This window comes from Lissotriton vulgaris, chromosome 5 (genome assembly GCF_964263255.1).
Source record: "Lissotriton vulgaris chromosome 5, aLisVul1.2, whole genome shotgun sequence".
NCBI lineage: Eukaryota > Metazoa > Chordata > Amphibia > Caudata > Salamandridae > Lissotriton > Lissotriton vulgaris.
Genome location: NC_141693.1, coordinates 1,566,768,546 through 1,566,786,867, shown reverse-complemented (window position 1 = coordinate 1,566,786,867; position 18,322 = coordinate 1,566,768,546). Strand labels below are relative to the sequence as shown.

General features: G+C 42.4%; 21 non-coding genes across 21 annotated transcripts; 7 read left to right on the top strand and 14 right to left on the bottom strand.

The window, feature by feature from the left end:
- Positions 1-2,359: 2,359 nt before the first annotated feature.
- Positions 2,360-2,431, bottom strand: TRNAT-UGU (transfer RNA threonine (anticodon UGU)). The gene has a single exon. It is a non-coding gene; the product is annotated as a tRNA-Thr (tRNA).
- Positions 2,432-3,021: 590 nt separating this feature from the next.
- Positions 3,022-3,103, bottom strand: TRNAS-GCU (transfer RNA serine (anticodon GCU)). The gene has a single exon. It is a non-coding gene; the product is annotated as a tRNA-Ser (tRNA).
- A 289-nt stretch (positions 3,104-3,392) lies between these two features.
- Positions 3,393-3,487, top strand: TRNAI-UAU (transfer RNA isoleucine (anticodon UAU)). Its single transcript has 2 exons — positions 3,393-3,430; positions 3,452-3,487. It is a non-coding gene; the product is annotated as a tRNA-Ile (tRNA).
- A 1,170-nt stretch (positions 3,488-4,657) lies between these two features.
- On the bottom strand, positions 4,658-4,729 carry TRNAT-UGU (transfer RNA threonine (anticodon UGU)). The gene has a single exon. It is a non-coding gene; the product is annotated as a tRNA-Thr (tRNA).
- Positions 4,730-5,319: 590 nt separating this feature from the next.
- On the bottom strand, positions 5,320-5,401 carry TRNAS-GCU (transfer RNA serine (anticodon GCU)). Its single transcript has one exon. It is a non-coding gene; the product is annotated as a tRNA-Ser (tRNA).
- A 289-nt stretch (positions 5,402-5,690) lies between these two features.
- TRNAI-UAU (transfer RNA isoleucine (anticodon UAU)) lies at positions 5,691-5,785 on the top strand. Its single transcript has 2 exons — positions 5,691-5,728; positions 5,750-5,785. It is a non-coding gene; the product is annotated as a tRNA-Ile (tRNA).
- A 1,170-nt stretch (positions 5,786-6,955) lies between these two features.
- On the bottom strand, positions 6,956-7,027 carry TRNAT-UGU (transfer RNA threonine (anticodon UGU)). Its single transcript has one exon. It is a non-coding gene; the product is annotated as a tRNA-Thr (tRNA).
- Positions 7,028-7,617: 590 nt separating this feature from the next.
- On the bottom strand, positions 7,618-7,699 carry TRNAS-GCU (transfer RNA serine (anticodon GCU)). Its single transcript has one exon. It is a non-coding gene; the product is annotated as a tRNA-Ser (tRNA).
- A 289-nt stretch (positions 7,700-7,988) lies between these two features.
- TRNAI-UAU (transfer RNA isoleucine (anticodon UAU)) lies at positions 7,989-8,083 on the top strand. The gene is made up of 2 exons: positions 7,989-8,026; positions 8,048-8,083. It is a non-coding gene; the product is annotated as a tRNA-Ile (tRNA).
- Positions 8,084-9,253: 1,170 nt separating this feature from the next.
- TRNAT-UGU (transfer RNA threonine (anticodon UGU)) lies at positions 9,254-9,325 on the bottom strand. Its single transcript has one exon. It is a non-coding gene; the product is annotated as a tRNA-Thr (tRNA).
- A 590-nt stretch (positions 9,326-9,915) lies between these two features.
- On the bottom strand, positions 9,916-9,997 carry TRNAS-GCU (transfer RNA serine (anticodon GCU)). The gene has a single exon. It is a non-coding gene; the product is annotated as a tRNA-Ser (tRNA).
- Positions 9,998-10,286: 289 nt separating this feature from the next.
- TRNAI-UAU (transfer RNA isoleucine (anticodon UAU)) lies at positions 10,287-10,381 on the top strand. The gene is made up of 2 exons: positions 10,287-10,324; positions 10,346-10,381. It is a non-coding gene; the product is annotated as a tRNA-Ile (tRNA).
- Positions 10,382-11,551: 1,170 nt separating this feature from the next.
- Positions 11,552-11,623, bottom strand: TRNAT-UGU (transfer RNA threonine (anticodon UGU)). Its single transcript has one exon. It is a non-coding gene; the product is annotated as a tRNA-Thr (tRNA).
- Positions 11,624-12,213: 590 nt separating this feature from the next.
- On the bottom strand, positions 12,214-12,295 carry TRNAS-GCU (transfer RNA serine (anticodon GCU)). Its single transcript has one exon. It is a non-coding gene; the product is annotated as a tRNA-Ser (tRNA).
- A 289-nt stretch (positions 12,296-12,584) lies between these two features.
- On the top strand, positions 12,585-12,679 carry TRNAI-UAU (transfer RNA isoleucine (anticodon UAU)). Its single transcript has 2 exons — positions 12,585-12,622; positions 12,644-12,679. It is a non-coding gene; the product is annotated as a tRNA-Ile (tRNA).
- Positions 12,680-13,849: 1,170 nt separating this feature from the next.
- Positions 13,850-13,921, bottom strand: TRNAT-UGU (transfer RNA threonine (anticodon UGU)). The gene has a single exon. It is a non-coding gene; the product is annotated as a tRNA-Thr (tRNA).
- A 590-nt stretch (positions 13,922-14,511) lies between these two features.
- On the bottom strand, positions 14,512-14,593 carry TRNAS-GCU (transfer RNA serine (anticodon GCU)). The gene has a single exon. It is a non-coding gene; the product is annotated as a tRNA-Ser (tRNA).
- Positions 14,594-14,882: 289 nt separating this feature from the next.
- Positions 14,883-14,977, top strand: TRNAI-UAU (transfer RNA isoleucine (anticodon UAU)). The gene is made up of 2 exons: positions 14,883-14,920; positions 14,942-14,977. It is a non-coding gene; the product is annotated as a tRNA-Ile (tRNA).
- A 1,184-nt stretch (positions 14,978-16,161) lies between these two features.
- Positions 16,162-16,233, bottom strand: TRNAT-UGU (transfer RNA threonine (anticodon UGU)). Its single transcript has one exon. It is a non-coding gene; the product is annotated as a tRNA-Thr (tRNA).
- A 590-nt stretch (positions 16,234-16,823) lies between these two features.
- Positions 16,824-16,905, bottom strand: TRNAS-GCU (transfer RNA serine (anticodon GCU)). The gene has a single exon. It is a non-coding gene; the product is annotated as a tRNA-Ser (tRNA).
- Positions 16,906-17,194: 289 nt separating this feature from the next.
- Positions 17,195-17,289, top strand: TRNAI-UAU (transfer RNA isoleucine (anticodon UAU)). The gene is made up of 2 exons: positions 17,195-17,232; positions 17,254-17,289. It is a non-coding gene; the product is annotated as a tRNA-Ile (tRNA).
- Positions 17,290-18,322: the final 1,033 nt, after the last annotated feature.

Below are 18,322 nucleotides of genomic sequence, written 5' to 3'. Positions count from 1 at the left end.
CAGGGCCGCGCTGCGATTGGCTGCGACCCGGAAGTCAGGCAGGCCGGGGGCGGGACAAGCGGAAGTGCCGGAGAAGAAGAGCTCCAGCGCAAGGAGAAGAAGCCGCCTGCCGTGTCCTTCCCTGGGCTCCCAAGTGAAGGGGGAGCCCCAGAGTTCTGGCCAGTCTAGAGGGAGGAGCGGGAGTCCTCTAGCCCCTGGCCGCCCTGTGTTGCGTAGGTGCGTCACCAACTTTGAGGGGGGCAAGCCAGGCTCGTCTGAGCTGCCGCAGTAAGTTAAAGGTAAGCTGTTGGGGGTGGGGGGGCAGGGGGGTTCTGCAACCCTGGCGACATGCTCACCTGCTGCCCCTGTCGCCCTGGGCCTCTGTGGCGAGCTGGCCGCACCCACATCATCCGTCAGCAGCAGTGTGCGGTGGCTTCAGTAGGTCCTGACAGGCGGCTTCGGGCCGACGTTTCAGCTGCTGAGGGTTAGGGTGGGTGGTTCTGTCGTCCACCTCCCTCCTCCCCCAATCCCCCCCCCCCCACCCGAATTGGAAAGTGTTTTGTTTCTTATGTTTTAACAAGGCCGAGCTGTTTATGTCCGCCTGGTTCCGTCGCGCGAGGGCCGGCGCTTCACGCCACCTTCCTCTCTTTGCGGCATAGTAAGGGAACCACCTGTTAGTGCGACCTCGACTGCCCCGCATATGCATAATGGGGATTGGATGTGAGTGCGCACAGCCGTGGCACCGCCAAGTCCTGTAAGGTGTACACGGTGTGCTGTCAGCCACTTATGAAGGCCTGTGGGGTGCACACAGACACGTCCTATAAATTGCACACACTGCGCTGCTTTATTCAGCTTACCAAGGTACCTGTATGCACATGGGAAATGACCTGCAGCGCACACGCAGCAAATCGTGGCACGGATGTCTGGAGAATGTTCACGCGCGTCTACTACAGACAATATGTTGTTCAAGTATCTATAGTGTACGTGTAGCACTCTTGCTGTCAGATATAGCGTCCATTTATAAAGCAAGTTTGCATAGTGCGCGTAATGCACATTGTTAATGATACTGTTAATTACTAGCCAGACGCTGAGCAGATCCAGGCAGAATATTCACACCTTTCTTTTACGAGCAGGAATCTATACCTCGTAGGATGGGGCATACGTATACTAGCATCATAGAACAAAAAATCCACCCAGTAATACATATTGAATTCAAATATCAGCTTCGCCAATGGTGAATGTATATATGTGTGTGTTTATCCCATACAACCTCAGTGCACGTCTATGCTGTAAAGACACGAACCACAACCCACTGTTTTGTAGTGGATGAGTGGGCGGATGGATGAGTGAGCGGATGGATGAGTAGGTGGAAGGATGAGCGGATGGATGAGTGGGTGGATGGATGGATGGATGAGTAGGTGGAAGGATGAGTGGATGGATGAGTAGGTGGAAGGATGAGCGGGCGGATGGGTGGGTGGAAGGATGAGCAGATGGATGTGTGAGCGGATGGATGAATAGGTGGAAGGATGAGTGGATGGATGAGTAGGTGGGCAGCTGGAGGGAGGGACGAGGGAGCGGATGTATGATGAGGTCGGCGGGCACCTGCTTTGATAGATGAGTGGGTACCGGAATGGACAAGTGGGCAGCTGGGTGGGTGAATGAAGAGATTGGCAAGCGCATTCGTAGATAGATGAGCGGGTGGATCAGTGGCTGGGAGTTCAGATGGGTTAGATGAGTGGTTGAATTTGCTATTGTAAATGACAATGCCATTTATGTTAAAAAAAACATAAATAAAAATAATGTCAAGAGCAATGCCAATAGCTCTAACTTTAACAAAGGCAAAACCATTGCATTGTAAATGCTTGTTCTCACATTCTCTCCATGTACAAGATACCTTGTATCAATTGAATGGACAGCAGGGGAGGTGAATATTTATGGTTAGTGGGGGTGGGGTTTTGAAGATTAACCTCATTTGACTAAGAGCCGGGGTATCTGGGAGAAAAAGTATTTTAAGGGGGATGAAGTTCATATCTCCTTGGTGAAATTTCTAGAGCCTTATTTCATCCTTTCTGTGGATGCAGACTCAGTCGGAACAGACGTCCTAGTCCTCGCTCTGCCTTTCAAAGGAACTTTAAATATGCATGGCTTATTTGGCTTTGCCCGGCAGGGCTTGCCCGGCGGGGTGAGAATGGCGTTTGTCAGGCGTTCGTCAGGCGATCGGAAGGGGTGAGGCAATAGTTTATGGTTCAATGGTTTTCATGAAGTCTTCTTGATAAGATGAAAGCAGGAAAGGGAAGCTTGTCAATAAGCAAACTTAAGACAAGGTGTGAGTCCTAGAAAGAATGACTCGAAAACAACATACAGAAACACACATATAAAAAGGCCCTGATGAGGATTGAACTCATGACCCCTGGTTTACAAGACCAGTGCTCTGCCACTGAGCTACAAGGCCGGCCTGCCTGCAGTTTGTAAATCGCAACATGTATTCTTACTGCGGTATGACAATATCTATGATTTTGAGACTCTGTATGGAAATGCAGTTGCATTTGAATGACTACATGCGTGCACAAATCGAAGAGCATGCTTAAGACACTTTTCTTGAAAGTAGGAAAAACTCCATTTTGATTTGAGAACATAAGAGTATTCACATTTATGACCATACTGAAAGCTCTAGAGAGTATGTCCACAATCAGTGACAGATAGAGAACTCACTTATTAGAAGTGATCTGTCTCTGTGGGGCAGACAAATGTAAACACTCATACACTTGAGACGGCTGAAACTTTAGGAGTAAGAAATGCTTTCTTATCAGTCTATCTATCCAAACTGGTTGGAAGGCCAGGAGTGAGGAATAGGCAATCCTCTGGAGACTTCATGAAAGATCTAATTTCAATTAAGCACAAAATACTTCCCTTTATTTGACATAAAATGCCATAATGGACTAGTCAGTTGGGCCCTTCTAGTGGATTATGTCAGTGTCTTGAAAGAGAGTGTAATTGTACTTCGAGACATGCTCACCTTCAAAAGAGTGTCTGATGGCTTTCCGACGAAGGTGGGATTCGAACCCACGCGTGCAGAGCACAATGGATTAGCAGTCCATCGCCTTAACCACTCGGCCACCTCGTCTGCCTTAGGGGCTTATATTTCATTTTTGGGGAAATTCTAACTATGTGCTAATTAAAAATAAGCATAAGTTTATCCTAGACTGTGTCAGAACGGCAAATGTATGGGGTGTTCAATAGACAGAGCACATGATATAGCAGAATTATCAAATCTATTCCATTTGGACTGTATTTTTAATAGTCATGATAACATGCTAGCATGTGAGTCGATCTTGTTCAGTGAATAATGGAGCAGTGCAGTATCTACTTGGTTTGCACTAGATGGCTCAAATGGGGAGAAATGAAAACAGTGAGCTCCAGTGGCGCAATCGGTTAGCGCGCGGTACTTATACAGAAGTACTTGCACTGAGCCATGCCGAGGTTGTGAGTTCGAGCCTCACCTGGAGCAGCTGATTGGTTTTCATAAATCATTTCACTAAAAGTAAAGATTAGACTCAGAATAAAGATGGCTTTTGCTAAAGAGTCTTTACTTCTTTTCAGGATCTGCGTGTCCGACTCCTCCAGGTGCCAAATATCACATATCATATGCGATGCTCCTTATAAAGTTTCCATGATGTGCCATCTTGCATAGCATGCAAACACCACATCAGTGCATTTAAAAATTCTTTTGTAGAATAATAAATATGATGAATACATTGTTGTCACGGGATAACCATAAACTGAGGAGCTGCAAACAGTGCTGTGTCAGCTACATACAATACAATTTAACTCAAAGAAATATCAAAAGAAGAGCATCATCATATTAAAGTTTCTAGTCAACATAAGAGTTGCACCATAGCAGCTTATGGTGCTTTCTGCTCAGATTGTGCCTCCAATCCCACATTGACTTTTTTAATTCTTTGCAATTTTAAAAAACAATTCCTGCTCAAAGTTAGCTTTTCAAAACCATTGAACCTATTACATTTATTTCTCTAACCTGTGAATGTGGTCCATGTTCTCTTTTCCTCATTCCCATCATGATACTCCCTTTCTGGAAACCAAGTTCACTTCTTTATCCAGCCCACCCATCCAAGGTCACCAAATCTATGAAGCAATTCTGCTTTTTCTCACATTCTCTCCATGTACAAGATACCTTGTATCAATTGAATGGACAGCAGGAGAGGTGAATATTTATGGTTAGTGGGGGTGGGGTTTTGAAGATTAACCTCATTTGACTAAGAGCCGGGGTATCTGGGAGAAAAAGTATTTTAAGGGGGATGAAGTTCATATCTCCTTGGTGAAATTTCTAGAGCCTTATTTCATCCTTTCTGTGGATGCAGACTCAGTCGGAACAGACGTCCTAGTCCTCGCCCTGCCTTTCAAAGGAACTTTAAATATGCATGGCTTATTTGGCTTTGCCCGGCAGGGCTTGCCCGGCGGGGTGAGAATGGCGTTTGTCAGGCGTTCGTCAGGCGATCGGAAGGGGTGAGGCAATAGTTTATGGTTCAATGGTTTTCATGAAGTCTTCTTGATAAGATGAAAGCAGGAAACGGAAGCTTGTCAATAAGCAAACTTAAGACAAGGTGTGAGTCCTAGAAAGAATGACTCGAAAACAACATACAGAAACACACATATAAAAAGGCCCTGATGAGGCTTGAACTCATGACCTCTGGTTTACAAGACCAGTGCTCTGCCACTGAGCTACAAGGCCGGTCTGCATGCAGTTTGTAAATCGCAACATGTATTCTTACTGCGGTATGACGATATCTATGATTTTGAGACTCTGTATGGAAATGCAGTTGCATTTGAATGACTACATGCGTGCACAAATCGAAGAGCATGCTTAAGACACTTTTCTTGAAAGTAGGAAAAACTCCATTTTGATTTGAGAACATAAGAGTATTCACATTTATGACCATACTGAAAGCTCTAGAGAGTATGTCCGCAATCAGTGACAGATAGAGAACTCACTTATTAGAAGTGATCTGTCTCTGTGGGGCAGACAAATGTAAACACTCATACACTTGAGACGGCTGAAACTTTAGGAGTAAGAAATGCTTTCTTATCAGTCTATCTATCCAAACTGGTTGGAAGGCCAGGAGTGAGTAATAGGCAATCCTCTGGACACTTCATGAAAGATCTAATTTCAATTAAGCACAAAATACTTCCCTTTATTTGACATAAAATGCCATAATGGACTAGTCAGTTGGGCCCTTCTAGTGGATTATGGCAGTGTCTTGAAAGAGAGTGTAATTGTACTTCGAGACATGCTCACCTTCAAAAGAGTGTCTGATGGCTTTCCGACGAAGGTGGGATTCGAACCCACGGGTGCAGAGCACAATGGATTAGCAGTCCATCGCCTTAACCACTCGGCCACCTCGTCTGCCTTAGGGGCCTATATTTCATTTTTGGGGAAATTCTAACTATGTGCTAATTAAAAATAAGCATAAGTTTATCCTAGACTGTGTCAGAACGGCAAATGTATGGGGTGTTCAATAGACAGAGCACATGATATAGCAGAATTATCAAATCTATTCCATTTGGACTGTATTTTTAATAGTCATGATAACGTGCTAGCATGTGAGTCGATCTTGTTCAGTGAATAATGGAGCAGTGCAGTATCTACTTGGTTTGCACTAGATGGCTCAAATGGGGAGAAATGAAAACAGTGAGCTCCAGTGGCGCAATCGGTTAGCGCGCGGTACTTATACAGCAGTACTTGCACTGAGCCATGCTGAGGTTGTGAATTCGAGCCTCACCTGGAGCAGCTGATTGGTTTTCATAAATCATTTCACTAAAAGTAAAGATTAGACTCAGAATAAAGATGGCTTTTGCTAAAGAGTCTTTACTTCTTTTCAGGATCTGCGTGTCCGACTCCTCCAGGTGCCAAATATCACATATCATATGCGATGCTCCTTATAAAGTTTCCATGATGTGCCATCTTGCATAGCATGCAAACACCACATCAGTGCATTTAAAAATTCTTTTGTAGAATAATAAATATGATGAATACATTGTTGTCACGGGATAACCATAAACTGAGGAGCTGCAAACAGTGCTGTGTCAGCTACATACAATACAATTTAACTCAAAGAAATATCAAAAGAAGAGCATCATCATATTAAAGTTTCTAGTCAACATAAGAGTTGCACCATAGCAGCTTATGGTGCTTTCTGCTCAGATTGTGCCTCCAATCCCACATTGACTTTTTTAATTCTTTGCAATTTTAAAAAACAATTCCTGCTCAAAGTTAGCTTTTCAAAACCATTGAACCTATTACATTTATTTCTCTAACCTGTGAATGTGGTCCATGTTCTCTTTTCCTCATTCCCATCATGATACTCCCTTTCCGGAAACCAAGTTCACTTCTTTATCCAGCCCACCCATCCAAGGTCACCAAATCTATGAAGCAATTCTGCTTTTTCTCACATTCTCTCCATGTACAAGATACCTTGTATCAATTGAATGGACAGCAGGAGAGGTGAATATTTATGGTTAGTGGGGGTGGGGTTTTGAAGATTAACCTCATTTGACTAAGAGCCGGGGTATCTGGGAGAAAAAGTATTTTAAGGGGGATGAAGTTCATATCTCCTTGGTGAAATTTCTAGAGCCTTATTTCATCCTTTCTGTGGATGCAGACTCAGTCGGAACAGACGTCCTAGTCCTCGCTCTGCCTTTCAAAGGAACTTTAAATATGCATGGCTTATTTGGCTTTGCCCGGCAGGGCTTGCCCGGCGGGGTGAGAATGGCGTTTGTCAGGCGTTCGTCAGACGATCGGAAGGGGTGAGGCAATAGTTTATGGTTCAATGGTTTTCATGAAGACTTCTTGATAAGATGAAAGCAGGAAAGGGAAGCTTGTCAATAAGCAAACTTAAAACAAGGTGTGAGTCCTAGAAAGAATGACTCGAAAACAACATACAGAAACACACATATAAAAAGGCCCTGATGAGGCTTGAACTCATGACCCCTGGTTTACAAGACCAGTGCTCTGCCACTGAGATACAAGGCCGGCCTGCCTGCAGTTTGTAAATCGCAACATGTATTCTTACTGCGGTATGACGATATCTATGATTTTGAGACTCTGTATGGAAATGCAGTTGCATTTGAATGACTACATGCGTGCACAAATCGAAGAGCATGCTTAAGACACTTTTCTTGAAAGTAGGAACAACTCCATTTTGATTTGAGAACATAAGAGTATTCACATTTATGACCATACTGAAAGCTCTAGAGAGTATGTCCGCAATCAGTGACAGATAGAGAACTCACTTATTAGAAGTGATCTGTCTCTGTGGGGCAGACAAATGTAAACACTCATACACTTGAGACGGTTGAAACTTTAGGAGTAAGAAATGCTTTCTTGTCAGTCTATCTATCCAAACTGGTTGGAAGGCCAGGAGTGAGGAATAGGCAAACCTCTGGACACTTCATGAAAGATCTAATTTCAATTAAGCACAAAATACTTCCCTTTATTTGACATAAAATGCCATAATGGACTAGTCAGTTGGGCCCTTCTAGTGGATTATGGCAGTGTCTTGAAAGAGAGTGTAATTGTACTTCGAGACATGCTCACCTTCAAAAGAGTGTCTGATGGCTTTCTGACGAAGGTGGGATTCGAACCCACGCGTGCAGAGCACAATGGATTAGCAGTCCATCGCCTTAAACACTCCGCCACCTCGTCTGCCTTAGGGGCCTATATTTCATTTTTGGGGAAATTCTAACTATGTGCTAATTAAAAATAAGCATAAGTTTATCCTAGACTGTGTCAGGACGGCAAATGTATGGGGTGTTCAATAGACAGAGCACATGATATAGCAGAATTATCAAATCTATTCCATTTGGACTGTATTTTTAATAGTCATGATAACATGCTAGCATGTGAGTCGATCTTGTTCAGTGAATAATGGAGCAGTGCAGTATCTACTTGGTTTGCACTAGATGGCTCAAATGGGGAGAAATGAAAACAGTGAGCTCCAGTGGCGCAATCGGTTAGCGCGCGGTACTTATACAGCAGTACTTGCACTGAGCCATGCCGAGGTTGTGAGTTCGAGCCTCACCTGGAGCAGCTGATTGGTTTTCATAAATCATTTCACTAAAAGTAAAGATTAGACTCAGAATAAAGACGGCTTTTGCTAAAGAGTCTTTACTTCTTTTCAGGATCTGCGTGTCCGACTCCTCCAGGTGCCAAATATCACATATCATATGCGATGCTCCTTATAAAGTTTCCATGATGTGCCATCTTGCATAGCATGCAAACACCACATCAGTGCATTTAAAAATTCTTTTGTAGAATAATAAATATGATGAATACATTGTTGTCACGGGATAACCATAAACTGAGGAGCTGCAAACAGTGCTGTGTCAGCTACATACAATACAATTTAACTCAAAGAAATATCAAAAGAAGAGCATCATCATATTAAAGTTTCTAGTCAACATAAGAGTTGCACCATAGCAGCTTATGGTGCTTTCTGCTCAGATTGTGCCTCCAATCCCACATTGACTTTTTTAATTCTTTGCAATTTTAAAAAACAATTCCTGCTCAAAGTTAGCTTTTCAAAACCATTGAACCTATTACATTTATTTCTCTAACCTGTGAATGGGGTCCATGTTCACTTTTCCTCATTCCCATCATGATACTCCCTTTCCGGAAACCAAGTTCACTTCTTTATCCAGCCCACCCATCCAAGGTCACCAAATCTATGAAGCAATTCTGCTTTTTCTCACATTCTCTCCATGTACAAGATACCTTGTTTCAATTGAATGGACAGCAGGAGAGGTGAATATTTATGGTTAGTGGGGGTGGGGTTTTGAAGATTAACCTCATTTGACTAAGAGCCGGGGTATCTGGGAGAAAAAGTATTTTAAGGGGGATGAAGTTCATATCTCCTTGGTGAAATTTCTAGAGCCTTATTTCATCCTTTCTGTGGATGCAGACTCAGTCGGAACAGACGTCCTAGTCCTCGCCCTGCCTTTCAAAGGAACTTTAAATATGCATGGCTTATTTGGCTTTGCCCGGCGGGGCTTGCCCGGCGGGGTGAGAATGGCGTTTGTCAGGCGTTCGTCAGGCGATCGGAAGGGGTGAGGCAATAGTTTATGGTTCAATGGTTTTCATGAAGTCTTCTTGATAAGATGAAAGCAGGAAAGGGAAGCTTGTCAATAAGCAAACTTAAGACAAGGTGTGAGTCCTAGAAAGAATGACTCGAAAACAACATACAGAAACACACATATAAAAAGGCCCTGATGAGGCTTGAACTCATGACCCCTGGTTTACAAGACCAGTGCTCTGCCACTGAGCTACAAGGCCGGCCTGCCTGCAGTTTGTAAATCGCAACATGTATTCTTACTGCGGTATGACGATATCTATGATTTTGAGACTCTGTATGGAAATGCAGTTGCATTTGAATGACTACATGCGTGCACAAATCGAAGAGCATGCTTAAGACACTTTTCTTGAAAGTAGGAAAAACTCCATTTTGATTTGAGAACATAAGAGTATTCACATTTATGACCATACTGAAAGCTCTAGAGAGTATGTCCGCAATCAGTGACAGATAGAGAACTCACTTATTAGAAGTGATCTGTCTCTGTGGGGCAGACAAATGTAAACACTCATACACTTGAGACAGCTGAAACTTTAGGAGTAAGAAATGCTTTCTTATCAGTCTATCTATCCAAACTGGTTGGAAGGCCAGGAGTGAGGAATAGGCAATCCTCTGGACACTTCATGAAAGATCTAATTTCAATTAAGCACAAAATACTTCCCTTTATTTGACATAAAATGCCATAATGGACTAGTCAGTTGGGCCCTTCTAGTGGATTATGGCAGTGTCTTGAAAGAGAGTGTAATTGTACTTCGAGACATGCTCACCTTCAAAAGAGTGTCTGATGGCTTTCCGACGAAGGTGGGATTCGAACCCACGCGTGCAGAGCACAATGGATTAGCAGTCCATCGCCTTAACCACTCGGCCACCTCGTCTGCCTTAGGGGCCTATATTTCATTTTTGGGGAAATTCTAACTATGTGCTAATTAAAAATAAGCATAAGTTTATCCTAGACTGTGTCAGGACGGCAAATGTATGGGGTGTTCAATAGACAGAGCACATGATATAGCAGAATTATCAAATCTATTCCATTTGGACTGTATTTTTAATAGTCATGATAACGTGCTAGCATGTGAGTCGATCTTGTTCAGTGAATAATGGAGCAGTGCAGTATCTACTTGGTTTGCACTAGATGGCTCAAATGGGGAGAAATGAAAACAGTGAGCTCCAGTGGCGCAATCGGTTAGCGCGCGGTACTTATACAGCAGTACTTGCACTGAGCCATGCCGAGGTTGTGAGTTCGAGCCTCACCTGGAGCAGCTGATTGGTTTTCATAAATCATTTCACTAAAAGTAAAGATTAGACTCAGAATAAAGACGGCTTTTGCTAAAGAGTCTTTACTTCTTTTCAGGATCTGCGTGTCCGACTCCTCCAGGTGCCAAATATCACATATCATATGCGATGCTCCTTATAAAGTTTCCATGATGTGCCATCTTGCATAGCATGCAAACACCACATCAGTGCATTTAAAAATTCTTTTGTAGAATAATAAATATGATGAATACATTGTTGTCACGGGATAACCATAAACTGAGGAGCTGCAAACAGTGCTGTGTCAGCTACATACAATACAATTTAACTCAAAGAAATATCAAAAGAAGAGCATCATCATATTAAAGTTTCTAGTCAACATAAGAGTTGCACCATAGCAGCTTATGGTGCTTTCTGCTCAGATTGTGCCTCCAATCCCACATTGACTTTTTTAATTCTTTGCAATTTTAAAAAACAATTCCTGCTCAAAGTTAGCTTTTCAAAACCATTGAACCTATTACATTTATTTCTCTAACCTGTGAATGTGGTCCATGTTCTCTTTTCCTCATTCCCATCATGATACTCCCTTTCCGGAAACCAAGTTCACTTCTTTATCCAGCCCACCCATCCAAGGTCACCAAATCTATGAAGCAATTCTGCTTTTTCTCACATTCTCTCCATGTACAAGATACCTTGTATCAATTGAATGGACAGCAGGAGAGGTGAATATTTATGGTTAGTGGGGGTGGGGTTTTGAAGATTAACCTCATTTGACTAAGAGCCGGGGTATCTGGGAGAAAAAGTATTTTAAGGGGGATGAAGTTCATATCTCCTTGGTGAAATTTCTAGAGCCTTATTTCATCCTTTCTGTGGATGCAGACTCAGTCGGAACAGACGTCCTAGTCCTCGCTCTGCCTTTCAAAGGAACTTTAAATATGCATGGCTTATTTGGCTTTGCCCGGCAGGGCTTGCCCGGCGGGGTGAGAATGGCGTTTGTCAGGCGTTCGTCAGGCGATCGGAAGGGGTGAGGCAATAGTTTATGGTTCAATGGTTTTCATGAAGTCTTCTTGATAAGATGAAAGCAGGAAAGGGAAGCTTGTCAATAAGCAAACTTAAGACAAGGTGTGAGTCCTAGAAAGAATGACTCGAAAACAACATACAGAAACACACATATAAAAAGGCCCTGATGAGGATTGAACTCATGACCCCTGGTTTACAAGACCAGTGCTCTGCCACTGAGCTACAAGGCCGGCCTGCCTGCAGCTTGTAAATCGCAACATGTATTCTTACTGCGGTATGACAATATCTATCATTTTGAGACTCTGTATGGAAATGCAGTTGCATTTGAATGACTACATGCGTGCACAAATCGAAGAGCATGCTTAAGACACTTTTCTTGAAAGTAGGAAAAACTCCATTTTGATTTGAGAACATAAGAGTATTCACATTTATGACCATACTGAAAGCTCTAGAGAGTATGTCCGCAATCAGTGACAGATAGAGAACTCACTTATTAGAAGTGATCTGTCTCTGTGGGGCAGACAAATGTAAACACTCATACACTTGAGACGGCTGAAACTTTAGGAGTAAGAAATTCTTTCTTATCAGTCTATCTATCCAAACTGGTTGGAAGGCCAGGAGTGAGGAATAGGCAATCCTCTGGACACTTCATGAAAGATCTAATTTCAATTAAGCACAAAATACTTCCCTTTATTTGACATAAAATGCCATAATGGACTAGTCAGTTGGGCCCTTCTAGTGGATTATGGCAGTGTCTTGAAAGAGAGTGTAATTGTACTTCGAGACATGCTCACCTTCAAAAGAGTGTCTGATGGCTTTCCGACGAAGGTGGGATTCAAACCCACGCGTGCAGAGCACAATGGATTAGCAGTCCATCGCCTTAACCACTCGGCCACCTCGTCTGCCTTAGGGGCTTATATTTCATTTTTGGGGAAATTCTAACTATGTGCTAATTAAAAATAAGCATAAGTTTATCCTAGACTGTGTCAGAACGGCAAATGTATGGGGTGTTCAATAGACAGAGCACATGATATAGCAGAATTATCAAATCTATTCCATTTGGACTGTATTTTTAATAGTCATGATAACATGCTAGCATGTGAGTCGATCTTGTTCAGTGAATAATGGAGCAGTGCAGTATCTACTTGGTTTGCACTAGATGGCTCAAATGGGGAGAAATGAAAACAGTGAGCTCCAGTGGCGCAATCGGTTAGCGCGCGGTACTTATACAGCAGTACTTGCACTGAGCCATGCCGAGGTTGTGAGTTCGAGCCTCACCTGGAGCAGCTGATTGGTTTTCATAAATCATTTCACTAAAAGTAAAGATTAGACTCAGAATAAAGACGGCTTTTGCTAAAGAGTCTTTACTTCTTTTCAGGATCTGCGTGTCCGACTCCTCCAGGTGCCAAATATCACATATCATATGCGATGCTCCTTATAAAGTTTCCATGATGTGCCATCTTGCATAGCATGCAAACACCACATCAGTGCATTTAAAAATTCTTTTGTAGAATAATAAATATGATGAATACATTGTTGTCACGGGATAACCATAAACTGAGGAGCTGCAAACAGTGCTGTGTCAGCTACATACAATACAATTTAACTCAAAGAAATATCAAAAGAAGAGCATCATCATATTAAAGTTTCTAGTCAACATAAGAGTTGCACCATAGCAGCTTATGGTGCTTTCTGCTCAGATTGTGCCTCCAATCCCACATTGACTTTTTTAATTCTTTGCAATTTTAAAAAACAATTCCTGCTCAAAGTTAGCTTTTCAAAACCATTGAACCTATTACATTTATTTCTCTAACCTGTGAATGTGGTCCATGTTCTCTTTTCCTCATTCCCATCATGATACTCCCTTTCCGGAAACCAAGTTCACTTCTTTATCCAGCCCACCCATCCAAGGTCACCAAATCTATGAAGCAATTCTGCTTTTTCTCACATTCTCTCCATGTACAAGATACCTTGTATCAATTGAATGGACAGCAGGAGAGGTGAATATTTATGGTTAGTGGGGGTGGGGTTTTGAAGATTAACCTCATTTGACTAAGAGCCGGGGTATCTGGGAGAAAAAGTATTTTAAGGGGGATGAAGTTCATATCTCCTTGGTGAAATTTCTAGAGCCTTATTTCATCCTTTCTGTGGATGCAGACTCAGTCGGAACAGACGTCCTAGTCCTCGCTCTGCCTTTCAAAGGAACTTTAAATATGCATGGCTTATTTGGCTTTGCCCGGCAGGGCTTGCCCGGCGGGGTGAGAATGGCGTTTGTCAGGCGTTCGTCAGACGATCGGAAGGGGTGAGGCAATAGTTTATGGTTCAATGGTTTTCATGAAGACTTCTTGATAAGATGAAAGCAGGAAAGGGAAGCTTGTCAATAAGCAAACTTAAAACAAGGTGTGAGTCCTAGAAAGAATGACTCGAAAACAACATACAGAAACACACATATAAAAAGGCCCTGATGAGGCTTGAACTCATGACCCCTGGTTTACAAGACCAGTGCTCTGCCACTGAGATACAAGGCCGGCCTGCCTGCAGTTTGTAAATCGCAACATGTATTCTTACTGCGGTATGACGATATCTATGATTTTGAGACTCTGTATGGAAATGCAGTTGCATTTGAATGACTACATGCGTGCACAAATCGAAGAGCATGCTTAAGACACTTTTCTTGAAAGTAGGAACAACTCCATTTTGATTTGAGAACATAAGAGTATTCACATTTATGACCATACTGAAAGCTCTAGAGAGTATGTCCGCAATCAGTGACAGATAGAGAACTCACTTATTAGAAGTGATCTGTCTCTGTGGGGCAGACAAATGTAAACACTCATACACTTGAGACGGTTGAAACTTTAGGAGTAAGAAATGCTTTCTTGTCAGTCTATCTATCCAAACTGGTTGGAAGGCCAGGAGTGAGGAATAGGCAAACCTCTGGACACTTCATGAAAGATCTAATTTCAATTAAGCACAAAATACTTCCCTTTATTTGACATAAAATGCCATAATGGACTAGTCAGTTGGGCCCTTCTAGTGGATTATGGCAGTGTCTTGAAAGAGAGTGTAATTGTACTTCGAGACATGCTCACCTTCAAAAGAGTGTCTGATGGCTTTCTGACGAAGGTGGGATTCGAACCCACGCGTGCAGAGCACAATGGATTAGCAGTCCATCGCCTTAAACACTCCGCCACCTCGTCTGCCTTAGGGGCCTATATTTCATTTTTGGGGAAATTCTAACTATGTGCTAATTAAAAATAAGCATAAGTTTATCCTAGACTGTGTCAGGACGGCAAATGTATGGGGTGTTCAATAGACAGAGCACATGATATAGCAGAATTATCAAATCTATTCCATTTGGACTGTATTTTTAATAGTCATGATAACATGCTAGCATGTGAGTCGATCTTGTTCAGTGAATAATGGAGCAGTGCAGTATCTACTTGGTTTGCACTAGATGGCTCAAATGGGGAGAAATGAAAACAGTGAGCTCCAGTGGTGCAATCGGTTAGCGCGCGGTACTTATAGAGCAGTACTTGCACTGAGCCATGCCGAGGTTGTGAGTTCGAGCCTCACCTGGAGCAGCTGATTGGTTTTCATAAATCATTTCACTAAAAGTAAAGATTAGACTCAGAATAAAGACGGCTTTTGCTAAAGAGTCTTTACTTCTTTTCAGGATCTGCGTGTCCGACTCCTCCAGGTGCCAAATATCACATATCATATGCGATGCTCCTTATAAAGTTTCCATGATGTGCCATCTTGCATAGCATGCAAACACCACATCAGTGCATTTAAAAATTCTTTTGTAGAATAATAAATATGATGAATACATTGTTGTCACGGGATAACCATAAACTGAGGAGCTGCAAACAGTGCTGTGTCAGCTACATACAATACAATTTAACTCAAAGAAATATCAAAAGAAGAGCATCATCATATTAAAGTTTCTAGTCAACATAAGAGTTGCACCATAGCAGCTTATGGTGCTTTCTGCTCAGATTGTGCCTCCAATCCCACATTGACTTTTTTAATTCTTTGCAATTTTAAAAAACAATTCCTGCTCAAAGTTAGCTTTTCAAAACCATTGAACCTATTACATTTATTTCTCTAACCTGTGAATGGGGTCCATGTTCTCTTTTCCTCATTCCCATCATGATACTCCCTTTCCGGAAACCAAGTTCACTTCTTTATCCAGCCCACCCATCCAAGGTCACCAAATCTATGAAGCAATTCTGCTTTTTCTCACATTCTCTCCATGTACAAGATACCTTGTTTCAATTGAATGGACAGCAGGAGAGGTGAATATTTATGGTTAGTGGGGGTGGGGTTTTGAAGATTAACCTCATTTGACTAAGAGCCGGGGTATCTGGGAGAAAAAGTATTTTAAGGGGGATGAAGTTCATATCTCCTTGGTGAAATTTCTAGAGCCTTATTTCATCCTTTCTGTGGATGCAGACTCAGTCGGAACAGACGTCCTAGTCCTCGCCCTGCCTTTCAAAGGAACTTTAAATATGCATGGCTTATTTGGCTTTGCCCGGCGGGGCTTGCCCGGCGGGGCTTGCCCGGCGGGGTGAGAATGGCGTTTGTCAGGCGTTCGTCAGGCGATCGGAAGGGGTGAGGCAATAGTTTATGGTTCAATGGTTTTCATGAAGTCTTCTTGATAAGATGAAAGCAGGAAAGGGAAGCTTGTCAATAAGCAAACTTAAGACAAGGTGTGAGTCCTAGAAAGAATGACTCGAAAACAACATACAGAAACACACATATAAAAAGGCCCTGATGAGGCTTGAACTCATGACCCCTGGTTTACAAGACCAGTGCTCTGCCACTGAGCTACAAGGCCGGCCTGCCTGCAGTTTGTAAATCGCAACATGTATTCTTACTGCGGTATGACGATATCTATGATTTTGAGACTCTGTATGGAAATGCAGTTGCATTTGAATGACTACATGCGTGCACAAATCGAAGAGCATGCTTAAGACACTTTTCTTGAAAGTAGGAAAAACTCCATTTTGATTTGAGAACATAAGAGTATTCACATTTATGACCATACTGAAAGCTCTAGAGAGTATGTCCGCAATCAGTGACAGATAGAGAACTCACTTATTAGAAGTGATCTGTCTCTGTGGGGCAGACAAATGTAAACACTCATACACTTGAGACAGCTGAAACTTTAGGAGTAAGAAATGCTTTCTTATCAGTCTATCTATCCAAACTGGTTGGAAGGCCAGGAGTGAGGAATAGGCAATCCTCTGGACACTTCATGAAAGATCTAATTTCAATTAAGCACAAAATACTTCCCTTTATTTGACATAAAATGCCATAATGGACTAGTCAGTTGGGCCCTTCTAGTGGATTATGGCAGTGTCTTGAAAGAGAGTGTAATTGTACTTCGAGACATGCTCACCTTCAAAAGAGTGTCTGATGGCTTTCCGACGAAGGTGGGATTCGAACCCACGCGTGCAGAGCACAATGGATTAGCAGTCCATCGCCTTAACCACTCGGCCACCTCGTCTGCCTTAGGGGCCTATATTTCATTTTTGGGGAAATTCTAACTATGTGCTAATTAAAAATAAGCATAAGTTTATCCTAGACTGTGTCAGGACGGCAAATGTATGGGGTGTTCAATAGACAGAGCACATGATATAGCAGAATTATCAAATCTATTCCATTTGGACTGTATTTTTAATAGTCATGATAACGTGCTAGCATGTGAGTCGATCTTGTTCAGTGAATAATGGAGCAGTGCAGTATCTACTTGGTTTGCACTAGATGGCTCAAATGGGGAGAAATGAAAACAGTGAGCTCCAGTGGCGCAATCGGTTAGCGCGCGGTACTTATACAGCAGTACTTGCACTGAGCCATGCCGAGGTTGTGAGTTCGAGCCTCACCTGGAGCAGCTGATTGGTTTTCATAAATCATTTCACTAAAAGTAAAGATTAGACTCAGAATAAAGACGGCTTTTGCTAAAGAGTCTTTACTTCTTTTCAGGATCTGCGTGTCCGACTCCTCCAGGTGCCAAATATCACATATCATATGCGATGCTCCTTATAAAGTTTCCATGATGTGCCATCTTGCATAGCATGCAAACACCACATCAGTGCATTTAAAAATTCTTTTGTAGAATAATAAATATGATGAATACATTGTTGTCACGGGATAACCATAAACTGAGGAGCTGCAAACAGTGCTGTGTCAGCTACATACAATACAATTTAACTCAAAGAAATATCAAAAGAAGAGCATCATCATATTAAAGTTTCTAGTCAACATAAGAGTTGCACCATAGCAGCTTATGGTGCTTTCTGCTCAGATTGTGCCTCCAATCCCACATTGACTTTTTTAATTCTTTGCAATTTTAAAAAACAATTCCTGCTCAAAGTTAGCTTTTCAAAACCATTGAACCTATTACATTTATTTCTCTAACCTGTGAATGTGGTCCATGTTCTCTTTTCCTCATTCCCATCATGATACTCCCTTTCCGGAAACCAAGTTCACTTCTTTATCCAGCCCACCCATCCAAGGTCACCAAATCTATGAAGCAATTCTGCTTTTTCTCACATTCTCTCCATGTACAAGATACCTTGTATCAATTGAATGGACAGCAGGAGAGGTGAATATTTATGGTTAGTGGGGGTGGGGTTTTGAAGATTAACCTCATTTGACTAAGAGCCGGGGTATCTGGGAGAAAAAGTATTTTAAGGGGGATGAAGTTCATATCTCCTTGGTGAAATTTCTAGAGCCTTATTTCATCCTTTCTGTGGATGCAGACTCAGTCGGAACAGACGTCCTAGTCCTCGCTCTGCCTTTCAAAGGAACTTTAAATATGCATGGCTTATTTGGCTTTGCCCGGCAGGGCTTGCCCGGCGGGTGAGAATGGCGTTTGTCAGGCGTTCGTCAGGCGATCGGAAGGGGTGAGGCAATAGTTTATG